The sequence below is a fragment of the Hyperoodon ampullatus genome, assembly GCF_949752795.1.
Source record: "Hyperoodon ampullatus genome assembly, chromosome: 11".
Lineage (NCBI taxonomy): Eukaryota > Metazoa > Chordata > Mammalia > Artiodactyla > Ziphiidae > Hyperoodon > Hyperoodon ampullatus.
Window position 1 is genome coordinate 37,357,219 of NC_136924.1, and position 14,449 is coordinate 37,371,667.

At 40.2% G+C, this 14,449-nt stretch overlaps 1 protein-coding gene across 1 annotated transcript in view; it reads left to right on the forward strand.

Annotated features, from left to right (window-relative positions):
• The window catches only part of XPNPEP3 (X-prolyl aminopeptidase 3), a gene marked incomplete at both ends in the record, with an annotated part of 59,586 nt that overhangs the window by 24,522 nt on the left and 20,615 nt on the right, over positions 1-14,449 (forward strand). The window lies entirely within an intron of this gene.

The window sequence follows — 14,449 nt, forward strand, 5'->3', positions numbered from 1 at the left end:
GTTGTGTACCCAATGTAGTAATCTCATGGCACATGGACATTTAGCTTCTGCTTTGATGTTTACTGAATATGTCTAGAGACTTGCTCAGTACCTTGCAAGGCATATCAAATATCCCTCTTGTATCTTTTACCCATGATCTTAGTTGTTTCTCCTTGCAACAATGTAAATTAATTCATTTTATTTCCTTTCCTTACCATATCTACAATAATAGCAGCAGTTAGAGTTTGTTAAAGAAGATTCGTAGGACCTAAAATGACAGTGCTTACAAATCTGCAGTTTATTACAGGAGAAGGGTACAGTATAGCAACAGCATTAATGTAAGAATACCTGTCACACCCAATGGCTGTCTCACAGCCAGGTCCAGAGAAGCTGGGTGCACACTCCTATTGTCCTCCCTCAGTAAGGACCAGGCAAGGTGCATTTTCTCTGTGGCTCAGGAACCACAGATGCATGTATAGAACACCTGGGAACCAGGGAGCCCCAGATAGAATCTCAGCTAGGGATTTTTGCGTTTTGGTCTCATTGGCATATTCCTGCTAGGTAACAGAGCTCTCACAGAGACCAAGTATAAACCTTTAATCTCACTGTTATCAGTACTGACAGGCTGATACAAACTGTACTGACCTGAAATTTCTTGCAATACTTTGTTTTTATTGTGGTGAAATAAATAAATAAATAAACAAATATATAATAAAATAAAATTTACCATTTTAGCCATTTTGAGTGTACAGTTTGGTGTCATTAAATACTTTCACATTGTTGTACAATCACCATGACTGTACATCTCAAGAACTTTTTTGTGATTTCATGCTGAAACTCTGTGCCCAGTAGGGAGTAACTCCTCATTCCCCCTTCTTGTAGCCCCTAGTAACCACTGTTCTACTTTCTGTCTCTATGAATTTGACTACTCTAGGCAACTCATATAAGTGTAGTCATACAATATTTGTCCTTTTGTTTCTAACTTATTTCACTTATCATAATGTCTTCAGGATTCATCCATGTTGTAGCATATATTAGAATTTCCTTTCTCTTTAAGACTAAATAATATTCCATTGTATGTATATACAGTGTTTTGTTATCCATTCATCCGTTGATGGTCATCTTTAGGCTGTTGTGAATAATTCTGCTGTGAACGTTGCAGTAAAAATATCTGGTTAAGACCTGACTTTCATTTATTTTGAATATATACCCAGAAGTGGAATTGCTGGATCAAATGTTAATTCTTTGTTTAATTTTTTGAGGAACCACCATACTGTGTTCAGCAATTCATAAGGGTTCTAATTTCTCCATATCTATGACATTCTGGTACGCGGGCCTCTCACTGTTGTGGCCTCTCCCGTTGCGGAGCACAGGCTCCAGATGCGCAGGCTCAGCAGCCATGGCTCACGGGCCCAGCCGCTCTGCGGCACGTGGGATCTTCCCGGACCAGGGCACGAACCCGCGTCCCCTGCATTGGCAGGCGGACTCTCAACCACTGTGCCACCAGGGAAGCCCTTTTTTTTTTTTTTAATAATAGCAATCCTAATGGGTATGAAGGGGTATCTGTGTTTTTTTAATACAGTTTTTAAAGGTTATACTCCATTTATAGTTATTACAAAATATTGGCTATATTCCCATGTTGTACAATACACCCTTGTAGCCTGTCTTACACCCAGTAGTTTGTACCCCCTACTCCCCGATCCCTATATTGCCCCCTTCCCTCTCTCTCCCCAATAGTAACCACTAGTTTGTTCTCTGTATCTATGAATCTGCTTCCTTTTTGTTATATTCACTAATTTGTTGTATTTATTAGATTCCACATATAAGTGATATCATACAGTATTTGTCTTTGACTTATTTCAGTTAGCATAATTAATACCTTCCAAGTCCATCCATGTTGCTGCAAATGGCAGAATTATTTCTTTTTTATGGCTGAGTTGATTGTGGTTTTGATTTGCATTTCCCTAATGGTTAGTGATATTGAGCATCTTTTCACTTGCTTATTGCCCTCACAACACTTTTAATTAGTATGTTTCATGCCATGCCTTGACCAAAGTAGTGCCATGCAGAAATTTAGCAAAACAGCTCAAGCTAATTCTAGGAATTAACAGTTCACACCCCCCGACCCATTGTCAAGGCTTTTTCTAATAAAATAAATCCTTAGTTTGATAACAGTTACTTGCCTTACAATGTCATACAATGAGATAGACAATCAAAGTGCACATGCTGAATCCATTTACAATATCTACAAAATATGGGGTTGGTATAGATTTAAACAGACAGCTGAACCTTCTACTTGTACTTTCTCATGTTTTTGTACTAACCGTACAATTCTTTTGCTTCTCAGAGCTATAGCTCTCTGTTCTTTTTGGCATATATTGTATGAATTATTAAGAATCATAATCTTTCATTAATCAGCTGTAAGTATTCATCAGACCAGTTCTGCTGCATAGGGAATAAGATCCTGAGAAGGCTTTAACTCAATCTCCCATTATATTAGATCACTATTAGTATCTACAGTGTTAATTTTACTTATGACTCCATATTATACCTTATAACAATACCACTGTAGTTACACTATAAATCAGACAAAATAGTGGTGTTATCAATTTGTCCCTCCCTACCCAATCTACCTTTTCCCATATACCATGTATTATTCCTCACAGGAGTATAAATCAGAGACCATATCTGTTTTTTCAGGATTCAGAACATCTCGAGTACATAGCCAGATTTCTTCTCTCAGGTTACATGGTTTGACAGATACTGGTGCCCAGTGAGAAGAGTCCTGCAACAGAACCCATTTATCTACCACAGGAAGCACTATAATATTTAAAGTTTGTCCAGTACTCACAAACTACACTATAGGGAAAGAATGGTTAGCCCTCATTTGAGGTGCTGAAGCTGGTAAAGAGCACCTCGACAGGTTGCATCCTCTAGTTAATATTTTCCGTAGACTACAGGGCCCATAAGTCTCCCACAAATTCATACCCTGGATTTCTGCTATGGGAATTCCTGGCCATAGGGCTTGGGATGCCTTGGACTCCATTTGAATTAAGGTATCTATTAACCTAGCTTATATTAACACGTAAGCTTGTTCCCTTCTCATTGCTGGATTGATTTGGGCATGTTGTCTTAGTGTATGCTGTAATTAAAAGATCCATTTTGTGAGCACTGTGTTATTACTTCAAGTATCTTGCCACTTTTGTCTTTACTCCTGGAATAGGATGCCTTCAAGGCACCCTATTCATGTTAGTAGGTCTTTTTCATTTGTAGGTCTTTCCTCATTAAAAGCAAATCTGCCTGGCTAGTTACTCATAGCCCAGCTCCTAATTCCTCTAAGGCTCTCATTTCAAGTGGGCCAACACCAGACATGTTGCCATTGAGTACTAACTGCTTTAGTACAATTAGGAAATAAATTTGGTACCCCCAGAATGGTAATTCCTCCAGGCCTAGATCATATGAATTGACTTTGGTCTACTCCTAAACAGACTTTGGTTTGAGTTTTCTGTAGCGCTTCCCATAACCAACCACAGCAAATTCCAAAATTCTCAGGAATGTAGGCCCCCTAAGTTTTAACTTTTTCTTTGTCAGTGATCCAAGTGTCCCAAATGTCCCTCCTCCTCTTCATGCCTGTTCATCCACAATAAAAGGGCAAATAGCTATTTTTACACATAATGTTATTATGACAGATGGGACATGTAGTAGATGCCATTCTACTATCACATTGTGGTACCTTTTTTAAACCATCATCACAATTAATGGCTACATAATGTCCATTTAGATTATTATTAATCAGTGTTTTTCAGGTTCAGCCTGTTAAATATGCCCACAGGTTTCTTCCCAACGCAGGTCCTCTATAATAGATCTATCCTATGAAATGAGAATCAAAAAAACTAGCTACATTTATATTGTTTCACGTAGTCAAACACAGAGCTCCCATCTCTTCATCCATTTTGAGGACATATATCACTCTGGGAAGTGTGTTTGTTAGGTTGGCTATTGTCTAGCTCTCGTTTTGGCTCTTCAAAAGAGGAAGACTGCCTGCCAATGCAGGGGACATGGGTTCGTGCCCTGGTCCGGGAAGATCCCACGTGCCGCAGAGCAGCTAGGCCCGTGAGCCATGGCCGCTGAGCCTGCGTGTCCGGAGCCTGTGCTCCGCAACGGGAGAGGCCACAGCGGTGAGAGGCCCGCGTACCGCAAAAAGAAAACCAAAAACAAAAGAGGAAGAGATTTCATCAGAGCCCTTCACCCAAGAGCTTCTGAGTCAAGGCTAAGAGAAATATTCTCTTGCTTTAAGCATCTCTTGAGGCACCAAAATTGTTAGATTTTCCCTTTTGTGGCACTCATTTATTGGCTCCCTTTCCCTCAGCAACAACCTTGCCTTTCCATTTATCATTAATTTTAACCCATACCTTTCCCCGCTAAAGTAGAATTTTCTGGTCCAGCCACTGTGCTAGTCCATTCCCAATTATAAGGGGACAGATTGGATAAATACAGAAAAATGGAACTGTACTGTTCCAAGAAGGAGAATTCTTATTAACAATTTGAGCTTCGGTAGGAGCCAGTGATCTATGTCATTGTCCAGTGCATCTGCCTGGCCTGAGTTCCTCCATGTCCACGCATTTCATGGACCTTTGTTGACATTTCAGGAGATAAAATTAGGCCATCAACTAGTTGATTCCAATCACCTTCAAACCCTGGCATAGGGTTTCTTTGGTGAGCATCAACATGGCCTACTTTGTTTTACCCTCAGAGTTTCCGTAGAGATTTATATAGAGTGGTGGCCCACATGTGGGAATCTTATTCAGTTGTTTATGGCCGATTGTTAGGCCAATTTCACGTGCATCGGAGTCAGTATTTACCCAAATGGTGAGGCTTTTATTTGTGTCCATTTCTTCTATCATGGCTAGGAATACAGCATGTAATTCAGCTCAGTGGACCAACTTGTTCTTTGATAAGGATTTTACCTTCTGCTGGACTCAATATCTGCTTTCCATACAGAATTGCCTTTAGTTCTGAACTACCATCTGTGAACCAGACGAATTGCCTGGCATCCTTGGGCAGTTGGTCAAAAGGAAGGATCTAAGGAAAAAAGGCTCATAAAGATGATGAGTCTGTCCCATGGATCCCCTGGTCACATACTCCATATAGTGCATTTCCATTTTATGATGGAACTCCTTTGGGCATTGCCCTTCTTGTTGGAATGCTTTCTGGCATGAAATAATACTGTAAATGTATATTGGAAGCCATTCTACATGAATGCAAGTTGTTGTAGGTTCTTACTGGTGATTGATAATGAGGAAAATACATTAACCTGATCAATACAGGATACCAGTCTCCTTTAGCTTGTGGTATCAGTTGAATAGTGTGGAGTGTATTGGGGACAGCTGAGTCTGTGTCTGCTGTTAGTGACCTGGTTCATTAGCCTTCCTTATTGGCCACTGGGCTAGTACAGTGAATTTATGGACACTAATATATCTGCATATGACATTTCTTTATTCAGGGCAGTACTGCCTTCCAGGTATCCAATAATGTTTCCAGTTTTCTAGCTGAGTTGGCTTAGGTTAATTCTAAAGGCTCCCATGTTGCATGTCCAGTGAGTACTGGATGAAGGGAAGACCCAAGTTATTCTTTTCTTCATATTACCCAGTAGGGGGAGGATTTTCCATTCAAACATTATATCCATATCAGTTATACATTCAGGTAAGGGAAATAGCACAGTATATGCTGTTTTATCATATATTCCAACTTTTAACCAGACCTTATTTTTTTTAAAGTCTTTATTAAATTTGTTACAGTATCACTTCTGTTTTATATTTTGGTTTTTTGGCCACGAGGCATGTGGGATCTTAGTTCCCCGACCAGGGGTCGAACCCACACCCCCTGCATTGGAAGGCGAAGTCTTAACCACTGGACCGCCAGGGAAGTCCCCAGACCTTAATTTTTATTCCTTTCACAGTAGCATCCCCTTATCCCCCTGAATTAATTCTCTCATCCCTAAGGGGCTTATTTTCAGCCCTAAGCAGTACTGCACACTGTGCTCCTGTATCCAGTAGACCTAAAAGAATTTCTTCTCGACCTCCAGTCATTGACTTACACATTTGTAAAAGGTCTTGGGTCCCCTGCCAGGAATTGGGTCAAGAGACCTTGGCCTTCATATCAATCTTCTTCTTCCATTACCGCCTTAATATTGAAATCCAGTATTTTGGTATCTGATGATAGTGGCTCATTGGAATCTTTCTCTTTCTAAAATTCCTCTAAATCAGATTAATTGAGTGTATCTGCCTTGAGATTTTTATATCCTGAGGAGTTTGAGGACAGGCAGTTGCAGGTTCTCCACCTTACTGTAAAATTATCATTGTTTGGCACTCTGTCATTTTCTTCCTTTTCATAACATTTTTAATTAGCCATATAAAAAACGAATTGTTGCTCCCTTATTTTCTTTCCATTTGCTACTTTTTATTGTAAAATACACACTACCATTATAACCATTTTAAGTGTACAATTCAGTGGTATTAAGTATATTCACATTGTTTTGCAACCATTACCATTATCTATTTCCAGAACTCTTTAATCATCCCAAACAGAAACTCTGTAACCTTTAAACAATAACTCCCGATTTCCCCTCGCCCAGCTCCGATAACCTCTAATCTACTATGAATTTGCCTATTCTAATAGGCAAATATTCTTCTTATATAAGTAGAATCATGCAATATTTCCCCTTTTGTTTAATTTAGCAGAACGTCTTCAAGATTTATCTGTGTCATATATATATCAGAACTTCATTTCTTTTTGTGACTGAATAATATTCCATTGTATGTATAGCCTGTACCTGTATTTTATTTATCCATTTATCTGTTTATGAATACTTGGGTTGTTTCTACCTTTTGCCCATTGTGAATAGTGCTGCTATGAGCATTGATGTACAAGTATCTGTTTGAGTCCTTGCATTAAATTCTCTTGGATATATGCATCAGAGTGGGATTGCTGGATCATATGGTAATTCTATGTTTAACTTTTTGAGGAACCATGTGGCTTCACCATTTTACACTTCTGCCAGCAATATACGAGGGTTCCAATTTCTCTACATCCTCACCAACACTTGTTTTTAGGTTTTTGGGGGTTTTGTTTGTTTGTTTGTTTGTTTTGATAATAGCCATCCTAATGGATGTGAAATGTTATCTCATTTTGGTTTTGATTTGCATTTTCCTACTCACTCATGGTATTGGACATCTTTTTGTGTGCTTATTGGATTTTAGTATATCTTCTTTGGAGAGATGTCTGTTCAGTTCTTTTGCCCTTTTTGTAAATGGGCTGTTTGTCTTTTTGTTTTTGAGTTGTAAGAGTTCTTTACGTAGTATTCTGAATACTATGTAAAGTATCAGATATATGGCTTGCAAATATCTTCTCCCAGTCTGTAGGTTGTCTTTTCACTCTCTTGATAATGCCCTTTGACACACAACAGTTTTTTTTTTTAATTAATTAATTTATTTATTTTTGGCTGTGTTGGGTCTTCATTTCTGTGCGAGGGCTTTCTCTAGTTGTGGCAAGTGGGGGCCACTCTTCATCGCGGTGCACGGGCCTCTCACTATCGCGGCCTCTCTTGTTGCGGAGCACGGGTTCCAGACACGCAGGCTCAGAAGTTGTGGCTCACGGGCCTAGTTGCTCCACAGCATGTGGGATCTTCCCAGACCAGGGCTCGAACCCGTGTCCCCTGCATTAGCAGGCAGATTCTCAATGACTGAGCCACCAGGGAAGCCCCAGTTTTTAATTTTGATCAAATCCAATTTATCTAGTTTTCTTTTTTTGCTTATTTTGTTGTCATATCTAAAAATCCATTGCCAAATTCAAAGCTATAACAATTCAGCCCTATATTTTCTTCTAAGAGTTTTCTTTAGTTTTAGCTCATAAGGGTAGTTCTTTCATCCATTGTGAGTTAGTTTTTGTATGTGTTTCTTAGCAGAAACATAGAGGTGAATCTTCATGACCTTAGATTTAGTAGTGGAGTCCTAGATGTGTCACCAAAAGCACTAGCAACAACAACAAAATAGATAAAATGGGCTTCATCAAAATTAAAAACTTAAAAAAAAATTAAAACCTTTTGTGCATCAAAGAATATTATCAAGAGAGTGAAAAGGCAACTGTGGAATGGGAGAAAATATTTGCAAATCCTATATCCAATAAAGATCTAGTATCCAGAATATGTAAAGAACTCTTAACAACTCAACAAAAAAAAAAACATAAGGGTTCAACTTCATCCCCTTGGTGTCCTCTTTCTTACTGATTTTATTTCTCTTGTAAAGTCCTAAACTCCGTATTATCTTTTTATTATCCATATGAGGAAGTTGAGATAAAAAATCTGAAACTACCTGTTTATATCCTCCTGAGATCCAACAGCAAAGTCATATATGAAGCCCCTGCTGGTGAGCATCCTTTATCACAGTGTCTGTTATAAATTTAGTAAGGGGTATTCCATAAGGGTGCTCATTTCCTTCATCATACAGCCAGTGCAATACTGCCTACATCTACAACATTTCTGCAGCTTCAGTAGGCACCAACCATTTATAAGACAAGGGAGAAGCGGGGCAATTGCCCATCTCTGGATATGTATGGTGGACCCCTCCCTTAATGCATTCTAGTAAACTAGGGATTCCTCTGTAGCTACAGTGAGCCCTAATTCCCCTCCACTCAACAGTGTTTAAAGCCAGAGACACTGCTCCTTGATCTAAAATTCTTAGGGGGCTTCCCTGGTGGCGCAGTGGTTGAGAGTCCACCTGCCGATGCAGGGGACACGGGTTCGTGCCCCGGTCCGGGAAGATCCCACATGCCGCGGAGTGGCTGGGCCCGTGAGCCATGGCCGCTGAGCCTGCGCGTCCGGAGCCTGTGCTCCGCAACGGGAGAGGCCACAGCAGTGAGAGGCCCGCGTACCACAATAAATAAATAAATAAAATAAAATAAAATAAAATTCTTAGGAACCATTTTTAGTTCATCAGGGTGTTGCATGTAAATCTGAAAAATGGCTCATTTCCTTCACCGAATAACCCCTTCCGTGATTTTTTTTTGGTCCCCCATCAAACAGTTTGCCCTACCTGAATTATCTTAGTTGTAGTGTGTATCACAAGTTTAGGTTGTTCATCAAAAATTACAGTGGCCCAGGTTCCTTTGGTTAGAGCTTTACCTGCCGCTCAAAGTGGGTGAAACTTATCTGAAGAGGATTCTGAACTTTCTCAGATCAATGCTGAAAGCCGCAAGCATATCACTAAGTTTTTAACAAGAGCACTATCGGTTTGCAATTCCTTTCTAGTCCATTATGCTAGCTGCTAAAGTTCAGGTTCTGTTATTTTCAGATTCCACTGATTTCAAAGCCAATGCTACTTTAAACCAGTGGTGGCTTGGCAATCATTCAAGCTCATAGTTTTTTTTTTCACCCTTTTTATCAGAATCATTCTTTTTCTTTCAAAATAATGCCTTTACCATATATTAAGAATAATTCAGATATGCTGGAACAACTGGATATCTACATGCAAAATAATTATCTTGGACCCCTACCTCATACCATATATAAAAATTAACTCAAAACATATATAAAAATTAACTCAAAATAAATCAAAGACCTAACCTTAAAAGCTAAAACTATATAAAACTTAACAGAGGGCTTCCCTGGTGGCGCAGTGGTTGAGAGTCCACCTGCCGATGCAGGGGACACGGGTTCGTGCCCCGGTCTGGGAAGATCCCACATGCCGCGGAGCGGCTAGGCCCGTGAGCCATGGCCGCTGAGCCTGCGCGTCTGGAGCCTGTACTCTACAACGGGAGAGGCCACAACAGTGAGAGGCCCGCGTACGGCAAAAAAAAAAAAAACTTAACAGAAACATAGGGTGAATCTTTATGACCTTGAATTTGGCAATGGATTTTTAGATATGAAATGAAAATAAGCAACAGAGGAAAAACAGATAAAGTGGACTTGATCAAAATTAAAAACTGTTGTGTGTCAGAGGGCATTATCAAGAGAATAAAAAGACAACCTACAGAGTGGGAGAAAATAGTTTCACGCCATAAATCTGATAATGGTCTGTATTCAGAATACTATGTAAAGAACTCTTGCAACTGAAAAACAAAAACACAAACGGCCCAATTACAAAATGGGCAAAAGAGTTGAAGAGACATCTCTCCAAAGAAGATATACAAATGAAAAGATGCTTAATATCATTAGCCACTTAGGAAATGCAAATCAAAATCTAAATGAGATACCACTTCACACCCAATAAGATAGCTTATTAAAAACTAAACGAACAAACAAAATAACAAATGTAGGCAAGGATGTGGAAAAATTGGAACCTTTGCACATTACCAGTGGGAATGTTCAGTCACTGTGGAAAATACTTGGGGGTTCCTGAAAAAATTAAACAATTATATGATCTGACAGTTCTTCTCTTAGGGATATACGCAAAAGAATTAAAAACAGGTACTCAAACAAATACCTGTACACAAATGTTCATTGAGACACTATTCAGGATAGCCAAAAGGTGCAAACAACTCACATGTCCATCAATGGATGAATGGAATAACAAAATGTAATATATATATCAATACATACAGTGGTATACTATTCAGCCATAAAAAGAAATGACATACATTCCACAACATTGATGAACCTTGATACCATTATCCTAAGTGAAGCAAGCCAGACACAAAAGATCACATATTGTATGATTCCATTTATATGAAATATCCAGAATATGTAAATCCATAGAGACTAAAAGCAGATTGATACTTGCCAGGGGCTAGGGTGAGGGGCATATGGAAAGTAACTGTTTACTGGGTACAGCATTTTCTTTTGGGGTGATGAAAATGTTTCTGAACTAGATAAAGGTGATGGCTACACAACATTGTGAATATAGTAAATGCCACTGAATTGTTCACTTTTATTGGTTAATTTTATGTAATGTGAATTTCATCTCAGGTTTAAAAAAAGAATGAATGAATTAGATGCCAACTATACTAACAATGGCAGTTAAACAGGTCAGTTGTTAAAGAAGTTAAAGTTGTCACTCAGTGACAGTGCTTACAAGTCTACAGTTAGTACAGAAGAAGGGTACAGTATAGCAACAGCATTAATATAAGAATACCTGTCACACCCAATGGCTGTCTCACAGCCAGGTCCAGAGAAGCTGGGTGCAGAATTCTGTTGTCCTCCCTTAGGACCAGGCATGGTACATTTTCTCTGGCTCAGGAACCACAGATGCATGCATAGAACACCTTGGAACCAGGGAGCCCCAGATGGAATCTCGGCTAGGGATTTTTGAGTTTTGGTCACATTAGCATATTCCTGCTATGTTGAAACAGCATAGCCCTTCAGAGGTCCCAGGGAGACCAAGTACAAACCATTAATCTCACTGTTATCAGTACTGACAAGCTGATAACAAAGTGCTTGGAAACTCTTCTCAACGCTGTTAACCAGCATATTTCAGACTTTGACCAGGATCAGTGCCGAGTGGGAACTTTAGCAAAACAGCTCAGGCTAATTCCAGACCTGCTGGAATTAACCTCACAGCAGAATAGCACACAGACATTTGAAGGCTGCTTTCCTGTGTTCTACCTTAGTCTTTCCAAAGTGAAGACTTGTTTTCCTTAACTATCCTCATTTGTTGTATTTTCCCTTATTTTGGTAACCCTCCTCTGTGCCGTAGTTTGTCAGTGTCCTTCAAGTACAGTGTCCAGGGCTCTTGCCACGGCCAGACCAGCAAAGACTACTTATAGCTAATTATAAATGTGAAAGCATATGTCTTTGTCTTCCTGCAATCACTGATTTTTAAAATAAGGAAGAAAAACTAAGACTAGATCTGTGGGATAATGTTAAGGGCTCCAGAGGAACTGATATCAGTCCAATGATCAGATATCTTTGAATAAGGTGTAAAATCAGTTTTAAATCTACCTAGGAGTATTCTGACCCACACTTCTGTCACTTGTCCACACATAGTTATCCTGAGAGACTATTTTAAGTATTGTCCTAAAATTTAGAAGTATTAAGTCTGTGGTATTCCCTTTATCTATCAATTCAGTAATGACAACAGACAGGGAAATGGAATTTGGCCTTATTTTTCTTTTTTTTTTTTTTTTTTTTTTTTTTTTTGCGGTACGCGGGCCTCTCACTGTTGTGGCTTCTCCCGTTGCGGAGCACAGGCTCCAGACGCGCAGGCCCAGCGGCCATGGCTCACAGGCCCAGCCGCTCCGCGGCATGTGGGATCTTCCAGGACCAGGGCACGAACCCGTGTCCCCTGCATCGGCAGGCGGACTCTCAACCACTGTGCCACCAGGGAAGCCCTGGCCTTATTTTTCTTTCTTTTTTTTTTTTTAAGAAATCCAAAGAGGATTTTTAAATTTTTTTTTTAATTTTTATTTATTTATTTATTTTTGGCTCATTGGGTCTTCATTGCTGCCTGCGGGCTTTCTCTAGTTGTGGCGAGCGGGGGCTACTCTTCACTGCAGTACGCAGGCTTCTCATTGCGGTGGCTTCTCTTGTTGCGGAGCACGGGCTCTAGGCACATGGACTTCAGTAGTTGTGGCTTGTGGGCTCTAGAGTGCAGGCTCAGTAGTCGTGGTGCATGGGCTTAGATGCTTCGTGGCATGTGGGATCTTCCCGGACCAGGGATCGAACCCGTGTCCCCTGCATTGGCAGGCAGATTCTTAACTACTGCACCACCAGGGAAGTCCTGGCCTTATTTTTCTTAATAAACAATTTCTAGCTGTCAGTGATTGTATTCCCTCAGTTTTCCCAATTCTAATCTAGAATGTTTCTGTAAGATTTTTGGATATTTGGACAAAATAGTTTCCTTAAGAGTAGTTATGGTAAGAAAAGCAAAAACAAAAACCCCAAAACAACAAAAAAGAATAGTTATGCTATATTTCTGTGGCTTAGCCCAAACAAAAATTTCCCTTCTTTTGGGGGGCAAGCCAAATATAATTTGTGCCTATGTGATACTAATCAGTTGGACTGTGTGGCACTCTGATTTGGTTTAAAATAAGTAAAGGACCTTGCCATTAGAGTTAAGTAATGTTTACAGACAGAGAATTGCTAGACTATTTGGGCAGAAGGAAAAGTGGGGTGGGAGTCAGACTTTCTCCAGGTCTGATCTCGCCTATGGCTGAACGCATATCCTGCCTCCTGGACATCTCTCCCTGAATTTCCTGTAAGTATCTAAACTTGTGCTCTCCCTCCACCAAACCTGACTCTCCTCCTGTATTCTTTCTCATGGTTAATAATATCAATGTTTACCCAACAACCATAGATAGAAATATGGAAATTATCTAGATAATTGCTTCTCGCCACAAGTGCCCTCCTAGGGAGGCAGAATAGTGTAGTAGAGAACAGACCTGGGTTTAAATACCAAGCTGTGTTATTTTGACCTATGCCTAGCACAGTGGGACACCTAGTATCCGTTTGCTGTCTACTTGCTTCCATTATTGCCTGAGTATAACTCTACCGCGGCAGAGTGATCTTTATAAACCTGAAGTCCCTCTCCTACTTAAACAACAGGGTGGCTCCTTGTTTTCAGGATTACATTTCAACATGCTCATGCAAGGCCTTTCATGGTGTGGCCCCTCCTACCTACCCTTCCAGCTTCATCTCTTCTTGTTCCTCCATATGTGCTTGACATATGTGCTGACATATGTGTTCCAGCATATGTGCTGGCCATCCTGAACTCTTTGAGATGGGCCACAGTCCTGTGTCATCCCTCTGCCCTGAGTGCCCTTCCCCTCCTTTCCAAATGGCACAGTCTCCTTATTCTAACATCACCCATATGGAGACACACACACAAAACCTTTATGAAATCATTCGTGAAATGCTTTTTCTCTCCACTCTCCCTTCTCCATAAACTATACAGTATCCATTCATGATGTACTCTGATTATGAGATGCACAGGGTGAAATGCAAAGAAAACCCATTTTACATTTTTAAAGAGTCAGAACACAAACATTTAAATAGCACCTAGTGGGACTTCCCTGGTGGCACAGTGGTTAGGAATCTGCCTGCCAACGCAGGGGACACGGGTTCGAACCCTGGTCTGGGAAGATCCCACATGCCATGGAGCAACTAAGCCCATGCGCCACAACTACTGAGCCTGCACTCTAAAGCCCATGAGCCACAACTACTGAGCCCACATGCTGCAACTACTGAAGCCTGCACACCTAGAGCCCATACTCCGCAACAAGAGAAGCCACCGCAATGAGAAGCCCGCACACCACAACGAAGAGTAGCCCCCGCTCGCCACAACTAGAGAAAGCCCGCGCGCAGCAACAAAGACCCAGTGCAACCAGAAAATAAATAAAATTTTAAAAAATAGTAAATACACAAATAAAACAAAGTTTAAAAAAAATAAATAGCACCTAGTGAGGTAAGAGAGTTACGTGTTAGTTGGGATTGTGGGCTACATTGTGACAAGACAACCTAATAAGTGGTAGTCATAAAGTT